The following is a 25,281-nucleotide window of genomic DNA, read 5'->3' as shown; positions in this document are numbered from 1 at the left end:
AGAGAGAGAGAGAGAGAGAGAGAGAGAGAGAGAGAGAGAGAGAGAGGAGGATTGAGGGAGATGGCGAGAGAGAGAGATGGGTAGAGAGAGAGGTGGTGTGTGTTTGGGACCAGGGAAGATAACACCAGGGTGATGTAGGGTAGAGAGAGAGATGGGGTGTGTTTGGGACCAGGGAAAATAACACCAGGGTGATGTAGAGTAGAGAAAGAGGTGGGGTGTAGAGAACGAGTCTGGTTGGAGCTGCTGAGTAAAAACATTATTTTGCTAATTCACTGATTGACTAGAAATTGTTTGCATTCCCCCATGTCCCATTACCAATCAATTTCTTGATGCACTGCATGCCGTGAAAAAATACATTATCTCTCTAAAACGAAGACATTTTTTACCAGTTTGATAATTTCTTGCTCTGGCACGGATAACGAAATTACAACATTCGGCTGAACTAAAATGATCAAGCATATCATGTAACTATTACAATTTAAACCCCTCACCTTACGAGCATTTTTATTGCCCGGTGTTTCTTCTTAATGTGAAGAATACGGCAAAGAAAGAAACAAAAACCCCACTACTTTTTTAATCACCATATGTAGCCTTGTGGTAATTCAGCAGCTCTGAAGTGCTGTCAAAAAAACAATTGAGTGGAGAGGGGGCTGGAGTGATCAATGTTGTGTGGTCTCTAGGTGGGGTTCTCATTCACACTACATTCCACCAGCTGATTGAGTTAATTAGGCCACCCCCACATCCTGCTGATTGGATGTAAACATTAATATGCCAGAAAATGACTCTGTCGATGTTTACCGCAACGTTCCCAGCCACGCTAAACTGATCAGCTATTGAGAGGCAGCCGCTGCCGTGATTTGATTCCAGTTTGAGATGATGGGGGGAGTGTTTAGAAACCGTCTTCTCCAAATTATTGTGTTTTTCTGTTGTTTAGTGTATTCACAGGGACGTGTGTTTGATTTGATTTGTCAGGTTGATTCTGGAATGAATTTGATTTTCGCTGGCTTAACAGTTGGCTCTAAACTTCAAAAACGTTCTATCCCCTTCCCACCCACCCCCTCCCTCGATGGAGCTAAAAGGCTGTGTGCCAGTGAAATACAAGGCCCGGGTTCCTCCTGGAAGCTCTGAGATGGTATTTTATATAAATCAGTGTGCAATGTGCAGCGCCAGCTCAATATCTCATCATAGACATAGTGTTCTGAAGTCTGGGGCCAGCACCATGAGCCAGGGCGGCTGAACGAACTGAACTGTCTCTATGGGGGTATGGGGTAGTGCTTCCAACCCCCTCCATTGCTTTTCGGCTTCTGATATTGACTATTAAATGGCCCATAGGCCTACTCACTTTCGAGCGCAGATACTCATTAATTCATATTTTCTATGAATGCATGAATTAATCACACACACTATAGGCTACCTACAGTGACTTCCGGAAGTATTCAGACCCTTTGACTTTTTCCACATTTTGTTTACGTTACAGCCTTATTATAAAATTGACTAAATTGTTATTTTTTCACCTCATCAATCTACACACAATATCCTATAATGACAAAGCAAAAAACGTTTTTTCTGAGTTTTTGCAAATATAGTTTATAAAATAAAAAAACGGAAATATCACATTTACAGAAGTATTCAGACCAGTACTTTGTTGAAGCACCTTTAGCAGCGATTACAGCATCGAGTCTTCTTGGGTATGACGCTACAAGCTTGACACACCTGTATTTGGGGAGTTTCTACCATTCTTCTCTGCAGATTCTCTCAAGCTCTGTCAGGTTGGATGGGGAGCGTTGCTGCACAGCTATTTTCAGGTCTCTCCAGAGATGTTCGATCTGGTTCAAGTTCAGGCTGTGGCTGGGCCCCTCGAGGACATTCAGAGACTTGTCCTGAAGCCACAACTGCGTTGTCTTGGCTGTGTGCTTCGAGTCATTGTCCTGTTGGAAGGTGAACCTTCGCTCCCAGTCTGAGGTCCTGAGCGCTCTGGAGCATGTTTTCATCAAGGATCTCTCTATACTTTGCTCCGTTCATCTTTTCCTCGATCCTGACTGGTCTCCCAGTCCCTGCCACTGAAAACATCCCCGCATCATGATGCTGCCACCACCATGCTTCAGTGTGTTCTTGGGGACCTTCAATACTGAAGACATTTTTTGGTACACTTCCCCAGATCTGTGCCTCAACATAATCCTGTCTCGGAGCTCTACGGACAATTCTTTCAACCTCATGGCTTGGTTTTCGCTTTGACATGCACTGTCAACTGTGGGACCTTATATAGACAGTTGTGTGCCTTTCCAAATCACGTCCAATCAACTTAATTTACCACAGGTGGACTCCAATCAAGTTGTGGAAACATCTCAAGGATAATGAATGGAAACAAGATGCACCTGAGCTCAAATTTGAGTGTCATAGCAAAGGGGCTGAATACTTATGTAAATAAGGTATTTCTGTATTACTATTTTTTTATAAATGTGCAAACATTTCTAAAAACCTGGGTTATTGTGTGTAAATTAATGAGGATTTATGAGGATTTATGTATTTTTGTGGAAAAAGTCAAGGGGTCTTCAAACTTCCCGAAGGCACTGTACATAGTATGTATCATCCAGATATAAGGTCCAAATCAAATCTAAACTAATTGTATTGGTCACATACACATGGTTAGCAGATGTTATTGCGAGAGTAGCAAAATGCTTGTGCTTCTAGTTCTGACAGTGCTGCAGTATCTAACAGGTAATATCTAACAATTCCACAACAACTACCTAATACACACAAATCTAAGTAAAGGAATGGAATAAGAATATATACATATAAGTATATGGATGAGCCATGACAGAGCAGAATAGGCAAGATGTAATAGATGGTATAACATACAGTATATACTTCTGAGATTAGTAATGCAAGATATGTAAACATGATTAAAATGGCATTATTAAAGTGACTAGTGATCCATTGATTTCCAGTCTGTATGTAGGCAGCAGCCTCTCTGTGTTAGTGATGGCTGTTTAGAAGCAGCTGTTCAGATAGGAGGAGGGTGTCTAAAGTTGGTACAGGGGTCCAACTCCCAGCGGGGTCCTTCCCTGCACCAACACACCGTCATCCCATATCCCCACCACCCAATATCACCCCTTTTTCCATCCCTATCCCCCCTACACCCATCCATCTCCCCCTCCACCCCCTGCTGGTGAGCACCAAGCCCCATTAACCCCTGCATGCCTCTCCCTAGCTTCCCTGTGTGCTTAACGTGCTGGTGTTACCATATAATTTGTCCTTTGTCTGAGATGAGCTTTACACAGGTTTAATAGAGGTCAGGAGGGGTCCACATTATTATAGTAAGGCCGAGAGGTTCGCCTCTCCACCCTCCCCTCCATTCCACTACCACTCCTTCCTCCATCACTCCATCTACCACTCTTCCATTCCTCCCTTCCCCATCCATCCACCAGTCCTCCCTCCATCCACCCCTCTCTCTATCCCTCCATCTCTTTAAAGTGGCAGGGCCAGGCACATTTGGCTGTGTGGTGACACGTCCAGCCCAGTGACGCCACTACACTGTGAACTCTGACCTCACAAATGGGCCTCAGCCCCCAGCTCTCATCTCTGTGTGCCGACATACAGCCCTAGCTAAACAGCCAAAGAGACACGCTAGGGTGTCAACCAGGGGATTGGAGCTTGTGTTTGTGTACGCTCCAACTGGAAAATGTTTTCAACTCATGAGGCAAGGTAGCCAAGATGTTTTGGATTAGTGTTTGGATAGGACACATACAGCCTGGAAGTCAGTGTGTTAGCCTTCCAATAATCAAACAGAGTCATAAATCATTGGCAAAAAAATAGTGCTGGTGTCATAATGACTGTTCCTGTCTCTTTCTCTGAATATGATAATGGATCTTGATATAGTCTAACTTACCCTTGTTCTTTCCTTTCAACACCCCGCCAAAAAATACCTTCAAGAACCCTCCCACAGGTCTCCCATTCCCTCACTGTTTAAGCTTTCTTACCCATTCTGACTCTTCTTTCCTCTCGCTCTCCTCACCTACTCTGATCCATCCCTCTACTTCTTCCTCTCTCTCTCCATGCCTTCTCCATTCCCTCTCTTCACTCCCCCTTTCTCTCCACCTCCCCCTCTCCTCCCCCTCTCCTCCCCTGTTTCCCTTCCTGCACAGCCGTCACTCTGAATTATTTTCAATGAGCTCTTTTATAGCAGGCGCCAGATCTCACCTCCAGCCCATCACTGAGCAGCAGGCTGTGGGACGCGCTCTGCATTTCTATCAGCCCTGAGCCTCCACTGTGCTATTAACCCCTCTCACACTCAGCCCCCCCTCCCACATACACCTAGCTCTCTGCTCCCCCTCCTATCCCAGTCTCTCTCTCTCTCTCTACACCTCCCCTTCACTCTCCAATCCTGTCCTGTCCTCCCTCTCTGTCTCTTCCTCTCTCTCTCTCTCTGTCCACACACTTTCTTCTTTCTACACCCTTCTCTTCCCTTCTCTTTTGCTACTCCTCTCTACCTCTTTCTCAAGACCTCTTCACACTACACACTTACTTATCTCTATGCCTTCTTCTCCCTCTTTCCGAACCAGAACACTCTTCACTCAGTTTTTTCATCTCCCATTTTCCAACCTAGATCCCTCTTCACTCTCTGTTTTTCACCTCCCTCTTTCCAACCTAGAACCCTCTTCACTCTCTGTTTTGTCACCTCCCTCTTTCCAACCTAGAACCCTCTTCACTCTCTGTTTTTCAACTCCCTCTTTCCAACCTAGAACCCTCTTCACTCTCTGTTTTTTCCTCTCCCTCTTTCCAAACTAGAACCCTAGTCACTCTGCTTTTTCACCTCCCTCTTTCCAACCTAAAACCCCTTTCACTCTCTGTTTTTCACCTCCCTCTTTCCAACCTAGAACCCTCTTCACTCTCTGTTTTTTCACCTCCCTCTTTCCAACCTAGAACCCTCTTCACTCTCTGTTTTTTCACCTCCCTCTTTCCAACCTAGAACCCTCTTCACTCTCTGTTTTTTCATCTCCCTCTTTCCAACCTAGAACCCTCTTCACTCTCTGTTTTTCACCTCCCTCTTTCCAACCTAGAACCCTCTTCACTCTCTGTTTTTTCCTCTCTCTCTTTCCAAACTAGAACCCTCTTCACTCTCTGCTTTTTCACCTCTCTCTTTCCAACCTAGAACCCTTTTCACTCTCTGTTTTTCACCTCCCTCTTTCCAACCTAGAACCCTCTTCACTCTCTGTTTTTTCACCTCCCTCTTTACAACCTAGAATCCTCTTCACTCTCTGTTTTTCACCTCCCTCTTTCCAACCTAGGACACTCTTCACTCTCTGTTTTTCACCTCCATCTTTTCAACCTAGAACCCTCTTCACTCGCTGTTTTTCACCTACCTCTTTCCAACCTAGGACACTCTTCACTCTCTGTTTTTCCCTCTCCCTCTTTCCAAACTAGAACCCTCTTCACTCTCTGTTTTTCACCTCCCTCTTTCCAACCTAGAACCCTCTTCACTCGCTGTTTTTCACCTCCCTCTTTCCAACCTAGGACACTCTTCACTCTCTGTTTTTTCCTCTCCCTCTTTCCAAACTAGAACCCTCTTCACTCTCTGTTTTTCACCTCCCTCTTTCCAACCTAGTACCCTCTTCACTCTCTGTTTTTCACCTCCCTCTTTCCAACCTAGAACCCTCTTCACTCTCTGTTTTTCACCTCCCTCTTTACAACCTAGAATCCTCTTCACTCTCTGTTTTTCACCTCCCTCTTTCCAACCTAGGACACTCTTCACTCTCTGTTTTTCACCTCCCTCTTTCCAACCTAGGACACTCTTCACTCTCTGTTTTTTCCTCTCCCTCTTTCCAAACTAGAACCCTCTTCACTCTCTGTTTTTCACGTTCCTCTTTCCAACCTAGAACCCTCTTCACTCGCTGTTTTTCACCTCCCTCTTTACAACCTAGAACCCTCTTCACTCTCTGTTTTTTCACCTCCCTCTTTTCAACCTAGAACCCTCTTCACTCGCTGTTTTTCACCTCCCTCTTTACAACCTAGAACCCTCTTCACTCTCTGTTTTTCACCTCCCTCTTTACAACCTAGAACCCTCTTCACTCTGTTCTTTCATCTCCCTCTTTCTCTCTACTGCTTTCTTAATCTTTTTTTCCCTATTCTCATTATTTCTCCCTTTCTCTACTTTACCTGGTTTCTTTCTGTCTTGGTGTTTTTCTCTCCTAGATGCAGAGCACTGCCATGGTCTTCTCCCTCACCTTGGTGTCTCGGTAGCAATATCCTCCTAACTCCAGGGAGAGGACAGGTCTGTAGCAGTATCCTCCTAGCTCCAGGGAGAGGACAGGTCTGTAGCAGTATCCTCCTAGCTCCAGGGAGAGGACAGGTCTGTAGCAATATCCTCCTAGCTCCAGGGAGAGGACAGGTCTGTAGCAGTATCCTCCTAGCTCTGGGAGAGGACAGGTCTGTAGCAATATCCTCCTAGCTCCAGGGAGAGGACAGGTCTGTAGCAGTATCCTCCTCGCTCTGGGAGAGGACAGGTCTGTAGCAATATCCTCCTAGCTCCAGGGAGAGGACAGGTCTGTAGCAGTATCCTCCTAGCTCTGGGAGAGGACAGGTCTGTAGCAATATCCTCCTAGCTCCAGGAAGAGGACAGGTCTGTAGCAGTATCCTCCTAGGTCTGGGAGAGGTCAGGTCTGTAGCAATATCCTCCTAGCTCCAGGGAGAGGACAGGTCTGTAGCAGTGTCCTCCTAGCTCTGGGAGAGGACAGGTCTGAAGCAGTATCCTCCTAGCTCTCGGGAGAGAACATATTTGTAGCAGTATCCTGCTTGTTCTAGGGAGAGGACAGGTTTGTAGCAGTATCCTCATGGCTCTGGGGAGAGGACAGATGTGTAGCAGTGTCTTGGCCTCTGTAAAATGTTATAGAATCAGCTTGATCCCCTCTGTCAAAGACACTTGGACCTTCTTTTCTGATTTTTTCTTTTTTTTAAATTTAATTTTACCCCTTTTTCTCCCCAATTTCGTAGTATCCAATTGTTGTAGTAGCTACTATCTTGTCTCATCGCTACAACTCCCGTACGGGCTCGGGAGAGACGAAGGTTGAAAGTCATGCGTCCTCCGATACACAACCAACCAAGCCGCTGCTTCTTTAACACAGCGCACATCCAACCCGGAAGCCAGCCGCACCAATGCGCTGGAGGAAACACCGTGCACCTGGCCACCTTGGCTAGCGTACACTGCGCCCAGCCCGCCACAGGAGTCGCTGGTGCGCGATGAGACAAGGACACCCCTACCGACCAAGCCCTCCCTAACCCGAGCGAAGCTAGGCCAATTGTGCGTCGCCCCACGGACCTCCCGGTCGCGGCCGGTTACGACAGAGCCTGGGCGCGAACCCAGGACTCTGATGGCACAGCTGGCGCTGCAGTACAGCGCCCTTAACCACTGCGCCACCCGGGAGGCTCTTTTCTGATTTTTTCAGTGGTATTGTTAACAAACACGCCCCCATAAAGAAAATGAGAATTAAAAACAGCTTCAGCACCTGGTTCGACCGTGATCTTCCAGAGTTACTCCATCTCAAGAACTGCATTTGGTGAAAGGCTGGGCACAAGCATACTCAGGCGGACTGGCTCTCGTTCAGGCAAATGAGAAATAAGTGCACACATGCTATCCGGAAGGCCAAAGTTAGTTACTTTAAGGACCAGTTCTCTCTCTGTGGGTCTAACCCCAAGAAGCTCTGGAAAACGTTTAAAGACCTGGAGAATAAATCCTCCTCACAGCTGCCCATGTCCCTTAAAGTTGATGATGTGGTTGTTACTGACAAGAAGCACATGGCTGAGCTCTTTAATCACCACTTCAATAAGTCAGGATTCCTATTTGACTCAGACATGCCTCCTTGTCCGTCCAACATCTCCTCATCTCCCACCCCTTCTAATGCGAACATCCCCGATGCTTCTCCCTCTTTTCCCCTGCCCCGATAGATTTCTCCCTGCAGGAAGTCACTGAGTCCGAGGTACGAAAGGAACCTCTTAAGTCTACCCCTTCCTTTTTCGAACATTCTGTTAAAAATCGCGCAACTTTTCAGCGTCCTGCTACTCATGCCAGGAATATAGTATATGCATATGATTAGTATGTGTGGATAGAAAACACTCTGAAGTTTCTAAAACTGGTTAAATCACGGCTGTGACTATAACAGATCGTGTGTTTCATCGAAAAACGCAAGAAAAACTGCTCTCTGAAAGCTAAAAATAATTTCCATGCGTCACTTTCATGGGTTGTTAAAAGGGCACAAAATTAATTATGGATCTGCATGCAATTCCTACAGATTCCACACGATGTCGCCATTGTCGTCATTTTCCAGGGAGTTTTTTCTTGGTAAATCCAACTAACTGGATTCAATTTCTTCCGGTCTCCACCAGGATGTTTTGAATGTGCACATTGGCAGCCATTGATTTGAAGACGAGGAGCTATTGAATATACATTGCCCTGTAATCATTTTGATAGATTATAAACGTTTACTAATACCTAAAGTTGGATTACAAAAGTATTTTGAAGTGTTTTGTGAAAGTTTATCGTCAACTTTTTTTATTTAAAAAAATGACGCAGCGTTTAAAAACGATGTTTTTTTCTGAATGACACAGCTTCCATAGAAAGCTATTTTGGGTATATAAGGACCGATTTAAACGAAAAAAAGACCCAATAGTGATGTTTATGGGGCATATAGGAGTGCCAAGAAAGAAGCTCGTCAAAGGTACTGAATGTTTAATATTTTATTTCTGCGTTTTGTGTAGCGCCGGATAAGCTAAATCTTTGTTTACGTCGCATTCAGGCATTTTGAGGTGTTGCATGCTATCAGATAATAGCTTCTCATGCTTTCGCCGAAAAGCATTTAAAAAATCTGACTTGTTGGCTAGGTTCACAACGAGTGTAGCTTTATTTCAATACCCTGCATGTGCATTTTGATGAACGTTTGAGTTTTAACGAGTACATTTAGCATTTAGCGTAGCGCATTTGCATTTCCAGGTGTCTACTTGAGACATCTGCGTCTCAAGTAGGAGCAAGAAGTTTTAAACTTGACCCCCAAAAACATCTGGATCAGATGGTTTTGCCCCTTTCTTCTTTAAGGTTGCTACCCCTATCATCGCCAAGCCTATCACCAAACACCAAACTGTCTCTCCTCTCTGGGGAGGTTCCCATTGCTTAGAAGGCAGCCATGGTTCATCCTTTATTTAAAGGTGGAGATCAAGCTGATCCAGCTGTTAAAGGCCAATTTCTATTTTGTCCTGTTTATCAAAAGTGTTGGAAAAACTTGTCGATAATCAACCGACTGGCTTTCTTGATGTCTATAGTATTCTCTCTGGTATGCAATCTGGTTTCCGCTCAGGTTATGGATGTGACACTGCAACCTTTAAGGTCCTCAATGATGTCACCATTGCCCTTGATTCTGTGCTGCTATTTTTATTGACTTGGCCAAAGCTTTTGATACGGTAAACCATTCATTCTTGTGGGCCGGCTAAGGAGTATTGGTGTCTCTGAGGGGTATTTGACCTGGTTTGCTAACTACCTCTCTCAAAGAGTGCAGTGTATAAAGTCAGAAAATCCGCTGTCTCAGCCACTGCCTGTCACCAAGGGAGTACCCCAAGGCTCAATCCTAGGCCCCACGCTCTTCTCACTTTACATCAACAACATAGCTCAGGCAGTAGAAAGCTCTCTCATCCATTTATATGCAGATGATGCAGTCTTATACTCAGCTGGCCCCTCCCCGGATTTTGAGTTAAATGCTCTACAACAAAGATTTCTTAGTGTCCAACAAGCTTTCTCTACCCTTAACCTTGTTCTGAACACCTCCAAAACAAAGGTCATGTGGTTTGGTAAGAAGAATTCCCTTCTCCCCACAGGTGTGATTACTACCTATGATGGTTTAGAGCTTGAAGCAGTCACCTCATACAAGTACTTGGGAGTATGGCTAGATGGTACACTGTCCTTCTCTCAGCACATATCAAAGCTGCAGGCTGAAGTTAAATCTAGAGTTGGTTTCCTTTATCACAATCGCTCCTCTTTCATCCCAGCTGCCAAACTAACCCTGATTCAGATGACCATCCTACCCAATGCTAAATTACAGAGACGTAATTTATAGATCAACAGGTAAGGGTGCTCTCGAGCGGCTAGACGTTCTTTACCATTCGGCCATCAGATTTGCCACCAATGCTCCTTATAGGACCATCAGTACACTCTATACTCCTCTGTAAACTGGTCATCTCTGTATAGAGTCTGCAAGACCCACTGGTTGATGCTTATTTATAAAACCCTCTTAGGCCTCACTCCCCCCTATCTGAGATATATACTGCATCCCTCATCCTCCACATACAACACCCGTTATGCCAGTCACATTCTGTTAAAGGTCCCCAAAGCACACACATCCCTGGGTCGCTTGTCTTTTCAGTTCGCTGCAGCTAGTGACTGGAACGAGCTGCAACAAACACTCAAACTGGACAGTTTTATCTCAATCTCTTCATTCAAAGACTCAATCATGGACATTCTTACTGACAGTTGTGGCTACGTTGTGTGATGTATTGTTTTCTCTACCTTCTTGCCCTTTGTGATGTTGTCTTTGCCCAATGATGTTTGTACCATGTTTTGTGCTGCTGCCATGTTGTTTCGCTACCATGTTGTTGTCATGTGTTGCTGCCTTGCTATGTTGTTGTCTTAGGTCTCTCTTTATGTTGTGTTGTGTTGTCTCTCTTGTTGTGATGTGTGTTTTGTCCTATATTTATATGTTATGTATTTTATATATTTTTATTCTTAATCCCAGCCCCCTTCCCTGCAGGGGTTCTTTTGCCTTTTGGTTGGCCGTCATTGTAAATAAGAATTAGTTCTTAACTGACATGCTTAGTTAAATTAAGGTTAAAAAAATAGATACAAAAATCATCCTGTCTCTGGGGAGAGGTCAGCTCTGTAGCAGTATCCTCCTAGCTCTAAGGAGAGGACTGGTTTGTAGCATTATCCTCCTAGCTCTCCTGGGAGAGGACAGATCTGTAGCAGTATCCTCGTAGTTCTGGGGAGAGGACATGTCTGTAGCAGTATCCTCGTAGATCTGGGGAGAGGACATGTCTGTAGCAGTATCCTCCTCACTCTAGGGAGAGGACAGGTCTATAGCAGTATCCTCCTAGCTCTGGGGAGAGGACAGGTCTGTAGCAGTATCCTCCTAGCTCTGGGAGTGGACAGACAGGTCTGTAGCAGTATCCTCCTAGCTCTCAGGAGAGGACAGGTCTGTAGCAGTATCATCCTAGCTCTCAGGAGAGGACAGGTTTGTAGCAGTATCCTCCTAGCTCTGGGGAGAGGACAGGTCTGTAGCAGTATCCTCCTAGCTCTGGGGAGAGGACAGATCTGTAGCAGTTTCCTCCTAGCTCTGGGGAGAGGACAGGTCTGTAGCAGTATCATCCTAGCTCTCAGGAGAGGACAGGTTTGTAGCAGTATCCTCCTAGCTCTGGGGAGAGGACAGGTCTGTAGCAGTATCCTCCTAGCTCTGGGGAGAGGACAGATCTGTAGCAGTTTCCTCCTAGCTCTGGGGAGAGGACAGGTCTGTAGCAGTATCCTCCTAGCTCCAGGGAGAGGACAGGTCTGTAGCAGTATCCTCCTAGCTCTGGGGAGAGGACAGGTCTGTAGCAGTATCGTCCTAGCTCTGGGAGTGGACAGGTCTGTAGCAGTATCCTCCTAGCTCCAGGGAGAGGACAGGTCTGTAGCAGTATCCTCCTAGCTCTAGGGAGAGGACAGGTCTGTGGCAGTATCCTCCTAGCTCTGGGGTGAGGACATGTCTGTAGCAGTATCCTCCTCGTTCTAGGGAGAGGACAGGTCTGTAGCAGTATCCTCCTAGCTCTAGGGAGAGGACAGGTCTGTAGCAGTATCCTCCTCGCTCTAGGGAGAGGACATGTCTGTAGCAGTATCCTCCTCGCTCTGGGGAGAGGACAGGTCTGTAGCAGTATCCTCCTAGCTCTCAGGAGAGGACAGGTCTGTAGCAGTATCATCCTAGCTCTCAGGAGAGGACAGGTTTGTAGCAGTATCCTCCAAGCTCTGGGGAGAGGACAGGTCTGTAGCAGTATCCTCCTAGCTCTGGGGAGAGGACAGATCTGTAGCAGTTTCCTCCTAGCTCTGGGGAGAGGACAGGTCTGTAGCAGTATCCTCCTAGCTCCAGGGAGAGGACAGGTCTGTAGCAGTATCCTCCTAGCTCTGGGGAGAGGACAGGTCTGTAGCAGTATCGTCCTAGCTCTGGGAGTGGACAGGTCTGTAGCAGTATCCTCCTAGCTCCAGGGAGAGGACAGGTCTGTAGCAGTATCCTCCTAGCTCTAGGGAGAGGACAGGTCTGTGGCAGTATCCTCCTAGCTCTGGGGAGAGGACAGGTCTGTAGCAGTATCCTCCTCACTCTAGGGAGAGGACAGGTCTGTTGCAGTATCCTCCTAGCTCTAGGGAGAGGACAGGTCTGTAGCAGTATCCTCCTCACTCTAGGGAGAGGACATGTCTGTAGCAGTATCCTCCTAGCTCTCAGGAGAGGACAGGTTTGTAGCAGTATCCTCCTAGCTCTGGGGAGAGGACAGGGCTGTAGCAGTATCCTCATAGCTCTGGGAGTGGACAGGTCTGTAGCAATATCCTCCTAGCTCTGGGAGTGGACAGGTCTGTAGCAGTATCCTCCTAGCTCTGGAAGTGGACAGGTCTGTAGCAGTATCCTCCTAGCTCTGGGAGTGGACAGGTCTATAGCAGTATCCTCCTAGCTCCAGGGAGAGGACAGGTCTGTAGCAGTATCCTCCTAGCTCTAGGAAGAGGACAGGTCTGTAGCAGTATCCTCTTCTCTCTAGGGAGAGGACATGTCTGTAGCAGTATCCTCCTCGCTCTGAGGAGAGGACAGGTCTGTAGCAGTATCCTCCTAGCTCTCAGGAGAGGACAGGTCTGTAGCAGTATCATCCTAGCTCTCAGGAGAGGACAGGTTTGTAGCAGTATCCTCCTATCTCCAGGGAGAGGACAGGTCTGTAGCAGTATCCTCCTAGCTCTAGGGAGAGGACAGGTCTGTAGCAGTAGCCTCCTCGCTCTAGGGAGAGGACAGGTCTGTAGCAGTATCCTCCTCGCTCCAGGGAGAGGACAGGTCTGTAGCAATATCCTCCTAGCTCTGAGGAGAGGACAGGTATGTAGCAGTATCCTCCTAGCTCTAGGGAGAGGACAGGTCTGTAGCAGTATCCTCCTCGCTGTAGTGAGAGGACATGTCTGTAGCAGTATCCTCCTCGCTCTGGGGAGAGGACAGGTCTGTAGCAGTATCCTCCTAGCTCCAGGGAGAGTACAGGTCTGTAGCAGTATCCTCCTCGCTCTAGGGAGAGGACAGGTCTGTAGCAGTATCCTCCTAGCTCTCAGGGAGAGGACATGTCTGTAGCAGTATCCTCCTCGCTCTGAGGAGAGGACAGGTCTGTAGCAGTATCCTCCTAGCTCTCAGGAGAGGACAGGTCTGTAGCAGTATCATCCTAGCTCTCAGGAGAGGACAGGTTTGTAGCAGTATCCTCCTATCTCCAGGGAGAGGACAGGTCTGTAGCAGTATCCTCCTAGCTCAAGGGAGAGGACAGGTCTGTAGCAGTATCCTCCTCGCTCTAGGGAGAGGACATGTCTGTAGCAGTATCTTCCTCGCTCTGGGGAGAGGACAGGTCTGTAGCAGTATCCTCCTAGCTCCAGGGAGAGGACAGGTCTGTAGCAATATCCTCCTAGCTCTGAGGAGAGGACAGGTCTGTAGCAGTATCCTCCTAGCTCCAGGGAGAGGACAGGTCTGTAGCAGTATCCTCCTAGCTCTAGGGATAGGACAGGTTTGTGGCAGTATCCTCCTAGCTCTGGGGAGAGGACAGGTTTTTAGCAGTATCCTCCTAGCTCTCAGTAGACCACTGTCTGAGAAACTTGCACAAACACGTGTTCCTGGCAAACTAGTAAATCCTTCTCTCCTATTCCTGTCTGTTATCAGCGTCAGGGGAAAGGCAGATGTGCTGTTCTGCCTCTCCCTGTGCTGCTGTAGACCGGCGTCAGAGGTTTGCAAGAGGTAGGAGAGAAACAACATAATGATGCGTTGACAATGTAGGGGAATGGACACATCATGGGAAGACATTGGTGTAGGAACAATACACTGATACTGAACATTACTCCCCGCCCCCGCCCCTTTTGCCCTCAGAACAGCCTCAATTTGTCAGGGCATGAACTCTTCAAGGTGTCAAAAGCGTTCCACAGTTATGCTGGTCTATGTTGACTCCAATGCTTCCCACAGTTGTGTCAAGTTGGCTCAATGTTCTTTGGGTGGTGGACCGTTCTTGATACACACAGGAAACTGTTGAGTGTGAAACACCCAGCAACGATGCAGTTCTTGACACAAACCTGGCACCTACTACGATAACCCGTTCAAAGGCACTTCAATATGTTGTCTTGCCCATTCACCCTCTGAATGGTACACATACACAATCCATGTCTCAATTGTCTCAAGGCTTAAACATCATTATTTTATCTCTCTCCTCCCCTTCATCTACACTGATTGAAGTGGATTTAACAAGTGACATCAATAAGGGATCATAGCTTTCAACTGGATTCACCTGGTCAGTCTGTCATGTTCTTCATGTTTTGCATACTCTGTGTACGTTCACAATACATTCAAAATGAACAGTAAGTTCAAGTACAATACACTTATGTTGCTGTTACTTGGTGAGCAGTAGATATGCTGAACAACCGATGAAAACACAGCCTCTGTAAGGCGATCATTACACAATGAAGATGCCTTTGAAAGCACTGCTACTGAACTGGATTTTGATAGTGCCCATGCTAACTGTTCTGTCATCCCAGTGCTTCCAGGCAAGATTAATGCTATACTTCAGCAAAGTCAGGAAAAACCTAAAAAGACTCTCTCACTCCGTGCACTGCTGCAAGGCACATGCTACTACAACGCCTATCAGTTATCAACCAAATGTATCTCAAGACTTCTTGATTAGTGAAGCAAGGCAGTGACCCATGGCTATAGGACTGTTTCGCTCCATGCGCCCATGTTTTTGGGGCGCTTCTGAAATTCAGGACAGGCAGGAGTTATCTTTCCACCAGCAGCCACTCACTGTAGAAAAAACCCTGTTGCCTGGAGGAAGTTTTCAGCATCTAAAGCAGTTCAGGTTTAGTTGACTGTCAGTTCCTTCAAAGTTAAAAACAATATTTGTAGGAAGATCACTTGACTGTGTTGAATCAATTAAGTCGTCCTTAGCTAATCCAGGAACTGTGTGGGGAATCAATTGAGGACGCTGCCAATTGATGGCTTTGACAGGGGCGTTGTTTGTCTAATGCGGTGCCTACCTTTGGGAAAAAAATTGGTTGAGTTAATATAGCTAGTTCACTCATTATTATCTGACATTAGTTGCCTGTATGTACAGAATTTTGTTGGATGTAAACCTATCTACAGTAATAAGGAAAACTCGACAGGAAAGCAACTGAATATCTACAAACTTCCTTTGTTCTGTAAAAACCCAGCCCCATTGTCATCCTGGGGAAATCTCTCTCCCCCTGTTGGCAAGTGTGCCATGCTACACACCTCTATTCTGTGCCACTCAGTGCCAACAGCGCCAGCTATCACAGTGAAGAGGTCCACTCACTTCAGCCCAGCTCTGACTGTCACTTTAACAAGCCACTCAATGATGAGCACCATTACACGTGTGATTAACATAATTGTTCCAACTTTGGGCCTTGACCGACAGAACCATACCCTAGTCAGTGAGCTAATCTTGGTTGAAGGGCTTTTGGTATTTGCCTGATCCTAATTGATTTATTTTAGTGAGTACACTTTGTACTGAACAGTACACTTCATCTTCCATCATATTTGGATCAAGAATAAGCTGTACATTAGTTGTTGGTGAATCTTCAGAAATAAACATTACTGCTGTGTACACGAGTGTTCAGTCACGAGTGTGTTAGTCAATCTGACTTAGTAACCGTTATTTTATGTTTTTTGCTCCAACCAACAGGGTAGCCTAGTGGTTAGAGAGTTGGACTAGTAACCGGAAGGTTGCGAGTTCAAACCCCCGAGCTGACAAGGTACAAATCTGTCGTTCTGCCCCTGAACAGGCAGTTAACCCACTGTTCCCAGGCCGTCATTGAAAATAAGAATTTGTTCTTAACTGACTTGCCTGGCTAAATAAAGGTAAAATAAAAAAAAAAAAAATTGAGTCTGTATTTCCAAGAATGGCGTGTGTGAGGTCATCTACAGGAACCTTAGACAACAAGTGGACAAGGTCAGGACAAGGCGTTCTACCTTTTCACTGGGTTGCCAAGTACACTTCACTTCAGGGCCACAGAAACAAAATGTTGTCATGTTGAGGGCAGGGGATGGACAAAAGAAGAGACTGTTGCCTCGAGCCACTCAATCCAAATGTCACGCATGCACGCACACACACGCACGCACGCACGCACGCACGCACGCACGCACGCACGCACGCACGCACGCACGCACGCACGCACGCACGCACGCACGCACGCACGCACGCACGCACGCACGCACGCACGCACGCACGCACGCACACACACACACACTCACACTCACACACCAACATGTAAACACAAACAATGGCCAGGCAAAAAACTCAATATAAGGGCTCAGGTTAACCACAGCTTCTGGTAACTGAAAAAGAAGGTAAGAACTAAAACACACAGTCTGTATATGAATTGCTAGTGTAGGAAATGATAGACTCCACAAAAGATAGAGAAAAGTGGTGATTGTAGACTAAGTGATTTGCTTTTGAGGTTGCGTTGCAGCTGTTGCATGTAATACTCCCTTCTCAACAAACTACTTTGCTCTAACCCTTGTGAACTCACACACACACACACACACACACGCACACACACACACACACACACACACACACACACACACACACACACACACAAAGCATCTCCCCACGGTAATAACAGTTTTTCAGAGAAACATTGTACCACATAATAGCCATGTTATAATTTGCTCTAACAACCAAGTATCCCTCTTATGGATTCAGACTCACATTTAATAGGAACAGCCACACCTCTTGCATTACCAGTCATTAAAGGTGATGAACAGTAAACATTTGAAGTGCTCTCCTCTAATCTCCTCTTCATCCTGACTGGATGTGTTCCTGACAGCATAATTTGTCCCTCGATTTGGGCACAGCAAACATCACACAACAGCAATTTCAGCCACAATACCATTTTTTTTCTCTCTCTCTGCTTTAACAAAAGGGAGTCAGACAGAGAGACAGAAGCAGTAACAACATAGAGATAGAGAAGCTAGTTTATTGTTGACTATATTTAAGTGGGTCAATTTCTCTGTTCTTTTCAGAGCTGTGTTCCCCTTGTTTGTTTCTAATTGCAGCGGAGGAGTCTGGCCGATTTGTGACGATTGGGGAGAAGTTTTAAACTGTCTACCATCATTCTTAAAGTCATCCAAGTCATCTTTGCTTCAGCAAAGTGGACTTTTTCTCTCTTGCTTGCTTTCTTGTAGAACTCCCAAACGAGCTAAATGCCTTTTATGCTCACTTCGAGGAATATAATGCTGTGCATCGCGTGAAGCCCCTGTTTTTACGGATGACTGTGTGATCTCGACAAGGCCGCGGGGCCAGACGGAATACGAGGGCGCCTTCTCAAAGCATGTGCAGACCACACAGCCATTTTTAATCTATCTTTGTCCCCGTCTGTAATCCCAGTTTGTTTAAACTGACCACCATTGTGCCTGTTCCCAAGAGCTCCAAGGTAACCTGCCTAAATGACTATCGCACGGTAGCACTGAAAGGCTGATCATGACACAAATCAACACCATCATCCCAGACACCCTAGACCCACTCCAATTCGCACACCACTGCCCTCTCCCACCTGGACAGAAGGGAAAATAACTATGTGATAGTGCTGTTCATAAACTACAGCTCAGCGTTCAACACCATAGACCCCTCCAAGATGATCAACAAGCTAGGGACCCTAGGACTGAACATCTCCCTCTGCAACTGGATCCTGGACTTCCTGACTGGCCGGCCCCAGGTGGTGAGGGTAGCCAACAACACCTCTGCCACGCTGACCCTCAACATGGAGGCCCCTTAGGGCAGTGTGCTTAGTTCCCTCCTGTACTCCCTGTTCACCCACAACTGCAGGGCCACGCACGATTCCAACACCATCATCAAGTTTGTTGACGACACAACGGTGGTAGGCCTGATCACCGACGGAGATGAGATGGAGGAGGTCAAATACCTGGCCGTGTGGTGCCAGGATAACAACCTTTCCCTCAACGTGATCAAGACAAAGGAGATGATTGTGGACTACAGGAAAAGGAGAACAGAGAACACCCCCATTCTTATCGATGGGGATGTAGTGGAGCAGGTTGAGAACTTTAAGTTCCTTGGTGTCCACATCACTAACAAACTATCATGGTCCAAACATACCAATACAGTTGTGAAGAGGACACGACAAAGCCTATTGGAATGGGTCCTCAGATCCTGAAAAGGTTCTACAGCTGCACCAACGAGAGCTGGTTGCATCACTGCCCGGTATCGCAATCGCTCGGCCTCCAACCGCAAGTCACTACAGATGGTAGTGCGTACAGCCCAGTACATCAACCTTCCTGCCATCCAGGACCTTTATACCAGGCGGTGTCAGAGGAAGGCCCTAAAAATTGTCAAAGACTCCAGCCACCCTGGTCATGGACTGTTCTTTCTGCTACAGCACGGCAAGCGGAACCAGAACGCCAAGTCTAGGTCCAAGAGGCTTCTTAACAGCTTCTACCTCCAAGCCATAAGACTCCTGAACAGCTGGCTACCCAGACCCCCCAACCCCCACTTTTACGCTGCTGCTACTCTCTGGCTGTTATCTATGTTATCTATGCATTGACACTTTAACTCTAACCTACATGTACATATTACCTCAACCGGTGCCCCCCGCACGTTGACTCTGTACTGGTACCCCCTGTATATAGCCTCCACATTGACTCTGTACCGGTACCCCCTGTATATAGCCTCCACATTGACTCTGTACCGGTACCCCCTGTATATAGCCTCCACATTGACTCTGTACCGGTACTCCCTGTATATAGCCTCCACATTGACTCTGTACCGGTACTCCCTGTATATAGCCTCCACATTGACTCTGTACCAGTACTCCCTGTATATAGCCTCCACATTGACTCTGTACCGGTACTCCCTGTATATAGCCTCCACATTGACTCTGTACCGGTACCCCCTGTATATAGCCTCCACATTGACTCTGTACCGGTACCCCCTGTATATAGCCTCCACATTGACTCTGTACCGGTACTCCCTGTATATAGCCTCCACATTGACTCTGTACCGGTACCACCTGTATATAGCCTCCACATTGACTCTGTACCGGTACTCCCTGTATATAGCCTCCACATTGACTCTGTACCGGTACTCCCTGTATATAGCCTCCACATTGACTCTGTACCGGTACCCCTGTATATAGCCTCCACATTGACTCTGTACCGGTACCCCTGTATATAGCCTCCACATTGACTCTGTACCGGTACCCCTGTATATAGCCTCCACATTGACTCTGTACCGGTACTCCCTGTATATAGCCTCCACATTGACTCTGTACCGGTACTCCCTGTATATAGCCTCCACATTGACTCTGTACCGGTACCCCTGTATATAGCCTCCACATTGACTCTGTACCGGTACCCCCTGTATATAGCCTCCACATTGACTCTGTACCGGTACTCCCTGTATATAGCCTCCACATTTACTCTGTACCGGTACCCCCTGTATATAGCCTCCACATTGACTCTGTACCGGTACTCCCTGTATATAGCCTCCACATTGACTCTGTACCGGTACTCCCTGTATATAGCCTCCACATTGACTCTGTACCGGTACTCCCTGTATATAGCCTCCACATTGACTCTGTACCGATACTCCCTGTATATAGCCTCCACATTGACTCTGTACCGGTACTCCCTGTATATAGCCACGCTACTGTTATTTTACTGTTGTTCTTTAACTATTTTTTACTCATCTATTTTTTACTTAACACTTATTTTTCTTAAAACTGAAATTGTTGTTTAAGGGCTTGTAAGTAAGCATTTCACTGTAAGGTCTACCTAAACCTGTTGTATTCGACGCATGTGACAAATACCATTTGATTTGATTTGAAGGTCTCGTAAGCAAGGCATTTCATGGTATTCAGCGCATGTGACCAATAAAATAGGATTTGATTAGATTTATTTCTCCCTTTTTAAACGATGATGTCTCATTAAAGAGCTTCACAATATGTCTGTCTCTTGCTCTCTCTCTCTCTCTCTCTCTCTCTCTTCACATGGGGTGGTAGGGTGGCAATGCATGGTGGTAGTCTGGTGCTAAACACATGATAACCTAATGAAAACACCCTGACCTAAACCACCTGGACTGTAACCCATGTAGTCAGGCTCTGTGACCAAACAGGGAGTGCCCTCCTCCCCCCTCCACCCAACCTTTTTCACACCTCCACTTCCACCCCGGCCATCCAGATCGTTGTTTAGCCTCCCCCATCCTCTCTCCACTAGGCCTTTACAACCTTGCCCTTCACACGGCTCTCGCTCCCTCACGGACAAATTTCACTTTCAATTCGCCAGGCCAGCAGTAAAATAGAAAAATATATAAAATATGGGTCACCTTCAAAGCCACTTGCCATGGTTATTGGCTAATTCCCCACCAGAACAAGTGTTTTATAAGGGTTTTTGACAACTAACTGCCAAGCCTTCGGGATCTCTCTAACTGTTCATAAAACTTCTAATACGTCTCACAATTGTCTTCAGAAGAGCTTGACATAAGAAAATGAAGATCTGAGTTGACATTGGATACATTTTGTGGTGCACAAGGTGCTTTGTCTTGACTCTCCGGGCCACCATAGTATGGCCTTGTTAGTGTAACTGATCAATGTGGCTGAGAGAAGAGTTCTTCAGTCAACAAAATAAGGCGAGAAACAGAAATGTCTGTATTTCTAGAAATGCATTAATTTGATCTTAAAATAACAGACAAACATGTTGCCTCAATTGGCAAAATAACCCATTTTCTTTTGAAAATGTCATTTCCAAGAGATCTTATTCTTATAATTGACTATTTGGTATTTTTGACTACTAGCGTGAATGCTCCCTTGTAGTTTTTGTTGGTATTTTTGACTACTAGCGTGAATGCTCCCTTGTAGTTTTTGTTGGTATTTTTGACTACTAGCGTGAATGCTCCCTTGTAGTTTTTGTTGGTATTTTTGACTACTAGCGTGAATGCTCCCTTGTAGTTTTTGTTGGTATTTTTGACTACTAGCGTGAATGCTCCCTTGTAGTTTTTGTTGGTATTTTTGACTATTAGCATGAATGCCCCCTTGTAGTTTTTGTTGGTATTTTTGACTACTAGCGTGAATGCTCCCTTGTAGTTTTTGTTGGTATTTTTGACTACTAGCGTGAATGCTCCCTTGTAGTTTTTGTTGGTATTTTTGACTACTAGCGTGAATGCTCCCTTGTAGTTTTTGTTGGTATTTTTGACTACGAGCGTGAATGTCCCCTTGTAGTTTTTGTTGGTATTTTTGACTACTAGCGTGAATGTCCCCTTGTAGTTTTTGTTGGTATTTTTGACTACTAGCGTGAATGCTCCCTTGTAGTTTTTGTTGGTATTTTTGACTACTAGCGTGAATGCCCCCTTGTAGTTTCTGTTGGTATTTTTGACTACTATCGTGAATGCTCCGTTGTAGTTTTTGTTGGTATTTTTGACTACTAGCGTGAATGCTCCCTTGTAGTTTTTGTTGGTATTTTTGACTGCTAGCGTGAATGCTCCCTTGTAGTTTTTGTTGGTATTTTTGACTGCTAGCGTGAATGCTCCCTTGTAGTTTTTGTTGGTATTTTTGACTACTAGCGTGAATGCTCCCTTGTAGTTTTTGTTGGTATTTTTGACTGCTAGCGTGAATGCTCCCTTGTCGTTTTTGTTGGTATTTTTGACTACTAGCGTGAATGCCCCCTTGTAGTTTTTGTTGGTATTTTTGACTGCTAGCGTGAATGCTCCCTTGTAGTTTTTGTTGGTATTTTTGACTGCTAGCGTGAATGCTCCCTTGTAGTTTTTGTTGGTATTTTTGACTACTAGCGTGAATGCTCCCTTGTAGTTTTTGTTGGTATTTTTGACTGCTAGCGTGAATGCTCCCTTGTAGTTTTTGTTGGTATTTTTGACTACTAGCGTGAATGCCCCCTTGTAGTTTTTGTTGGTATTTTTGTTATTTTTCAATCCAACTCGTTGTACAAACAGCAGTGAACATGTCACAGAGCTAGGAGTGGTGGGTGCGGAGTCAGGCGCAGAGAGCAGAGGTTTAGGGAAACCGTATTTATTCCGGTAAGACAGGGCACGCCAAAAACAACAGGCAAAATAATGACCGACCCAAACAGGACACCAAACAAAAATAACAAACACAACCATCCACAAACAGAACAGAGAAACCAATATTGACATAACCAACAGAAAAGAAAAAGGAATCGGTGGCAGCTAGTAGACCGGTGACGACGACCACCGAGCGCCGCACGAACAGGAAGAGGAGTTACCTTCGGTGGAAGTCGTGACAGTACCCCCCCTGACGCACGGATCCTGCAGCGCGCCGACACCGGCCTCAAGGGCGACACGGAGGGCGAGGCGCAGGGCGATCCGGATGGAGGCGATGGAAATCCCTCAGCAGTGATGGATCCAAGATGCCCTCCACCGGTACCCAGCACCTCTCCTCCGGACCATACACCTCCCAGTCCACGAGGTACTGTAGGCCCCTCACCCGGCGTCTAGAGTCCAGAATGGAACGTACTGTGTACGCCGGGGACCCCTCGATGTCCAGAGGGGGCGGAAGGACCTCCGGCACCTCACTTTCCTGCAGGGGACCAGCTACCACCGGCCTGAGGAGAGACACATGAACTGAGGGGTTAATACGATAGTAAGAAGGGAGCTGTAACCTATAACACACGTCGTTTATCCTCCTCAGGACTTTAACCTGTCTGGGACTGGGAACCCCGTTCCGCTCAGAATCACCCCCCCCCCCCCCCCGCAACAGCCAGTGAAAGTGCAGGGCGACAAATTCAAAACAACAAAAATCTCATAATTAAAATTCCTCAAGCATACAAGTATTTTACACTATTTTAACTTTTTATGGCTGCAGGGGCAGTATTGAGTAGCTTGGATGAAAAGGTGCCCATTGTCTCAGTTGCTAATATATGCATATTATTATTAGTATTGGATAGAAAACACTCTAAAGTTTCCAAAACTGTCAAAATATTGTCTGTGAGTACAACAGAACTGATATTGCAGGCAAAACACTGAGGAAAATCAAAACAGGAAGTGGCTTCTATTTTGAAAACTACCGCCGTGGCGATGAGAGGTAGTGGGTAACTAAACCTCACTGTGATGGAATTTAGACCTCTATAATCAATGCACGGACGCAGACCTCCCTCCTTCTTCTTCACAAAAAATAAACTTGAGGGGACCGGTGACGTGGACGGCCAAATGTACCCCTGTCCCAGAGATTCAGCCACATGTGTCTCCATAGCCACCGTCTCCTCCTGTGACAACGGGTACACGTGACTCCTGGTAAGTGCTGCGTTTACCTGGAGGTTTATCGCGCAATCCCCTCGTCGATGAGGTGGTAATTGGGTCGCCCGCTTCTTACAGAAGGAGATAGCCAAATCAGCATATTCTGAGGGAATGCGCACAGTGGATACGTGGTCTGGACTCTCCACCGTCGTGGCACCGATGGAAACTCCTCTACACCTACCTGAACACTCCTCTGACCACCCCTAGAGAGCCCCGTTTCCATGAAATCCTAAGATTGTGACTAGCCAGCCAGGGAATCGCCAGCACCACTGGAAACGCAGGTGAATCAATAAAGAAGAGACTAATCCGTTCCCTATGATCCCCCTGCGTTACCATGTCCAGTGGAACCGTGGCCTCCCTGACCAGCCCTGACCCTAACGGTCGGCTATCTAGGGATTGCACGGAGAAGGGTTGATCTATCGGCACCAGCGGGCGGAATCCCTAACCTAAGAGCGAGTCCGCGATCCATAAAGTTCCCAGCTGCGCCTGAATTGACTAGCGCCTTATGCTGGAGAGAGGGAGAAAACTCAGGGAAAGAGATAGGTAAAAACATGTGATCAACAGGGAGCTCTGGGTGAGTCTGGTGCTGACTCACCTGGGGTGACCGGGAACAGAGAATAAGAGAGGGAGGTCAGAGAGAAGTGAGAGAATAAGAGAGGGTGGTCAGAGAGAAGTGAGAGACTGAGAGAGGGAGGTCAGAGAGTAGTGAGAGAATAAGAGAGGGAGGTCAGAGAAAAGTGAGAGAATGAGAGAGGGAGGTCAGACAGAAGTGAGAGAGGGAGGTCAGACAGAAGTGAGAGAGGGAGGTCAGACAGAAGTGAGAGAGGGAGGTCAGACAGAAGTGAGAGAATAAGAGAGGGAGGTCAGAGAGGAGTGAGAGAGGGAGGTCAGACAGAAGTGAGAGACTGAGAGAGGGAGGTCAAACAGAAGTGAGAGAGGGAGGTCAGACAGAAGTGAGAGAATGAGAGAGGGAGGTCAGAGAGAAGAGAGAGAATAAGAGAGGGAGTTCAGACATAATTGAGAGAATGAGAGAGGGAAGTCAGACATAATTGAGAGAATGAGAGAGGGAGGTCAGACAGAAGTGAGAGAATGAGAGAGGGAGGTCAGAGAGAAGTGAGAGAATAAGAAGGGGTGGTCAGAGAGAAGTGAGAGAATGAGAGGGGGAGGTCAGACAGAAGTGAGAGAATGAGAGAGGGAGGTCAGACATGATTGAGAGAATGAGAGAGGGAGGTCAGACAGAAGTGAGAGAATGAGAGAGGGAGGTCAGAGAGAAGTGAGAGAATAAGAGAGGGAGGTCAGACAGAAGTGAGAGAATGAGAGAGGGAGGTCAGACAGAAGTGAGAGAATAAGAGAGGAAGGTCAGAGAGAAGTGAGAGAATAAGAGAGAGGGAGGTCAGACAGAAGTGAGAGAATGAGAGAGGGAGGTCAGACAGAAGTGAGAGAATGAGAGAGGGAGGTCAGAGAGAAGTGAGAGAATAAGAAGGGGTGGTCAGAGAGAAGTGAGAGAATGAGAGGGGGAGGTCAGACAGAAGTGAGAGAATGAGAGAGGGAGGTCAGACATGATTGAGAGAATGAGAGAGGGAGGTCAGAGAGAAGTGAGAGAATGAGAGAGGGAGGTCAGAGAGAAGTGAGAGAATAAGAGAGGGAGGTCAGACAGAAGTGAGAGAATGAGAGAGGGAGGTCAGACAGAAGTGAGAGAATAAGAGAGGAAGGTCA

Source organism: Oncorhynchus clarkii, chromosome 24 (assembly GCF_045791955.1).
Source record: "Oncorhynchus clarkii lewisi isolate Uvic-CL-2024 chromosome 24, UVic_Ocla_1.0, whole genome shotgun sequence".
In the NCBI taxonomy this organism is placed as follows: Eukaryota; Metazoa; Chordata; class Actinopteri; order Salmoniformes; family Salmonidae; genus Oncorhynchus; species Oncorhynchus clarkii.
This window is presented reverse-complemented; position numbering follows the sequence as displayed.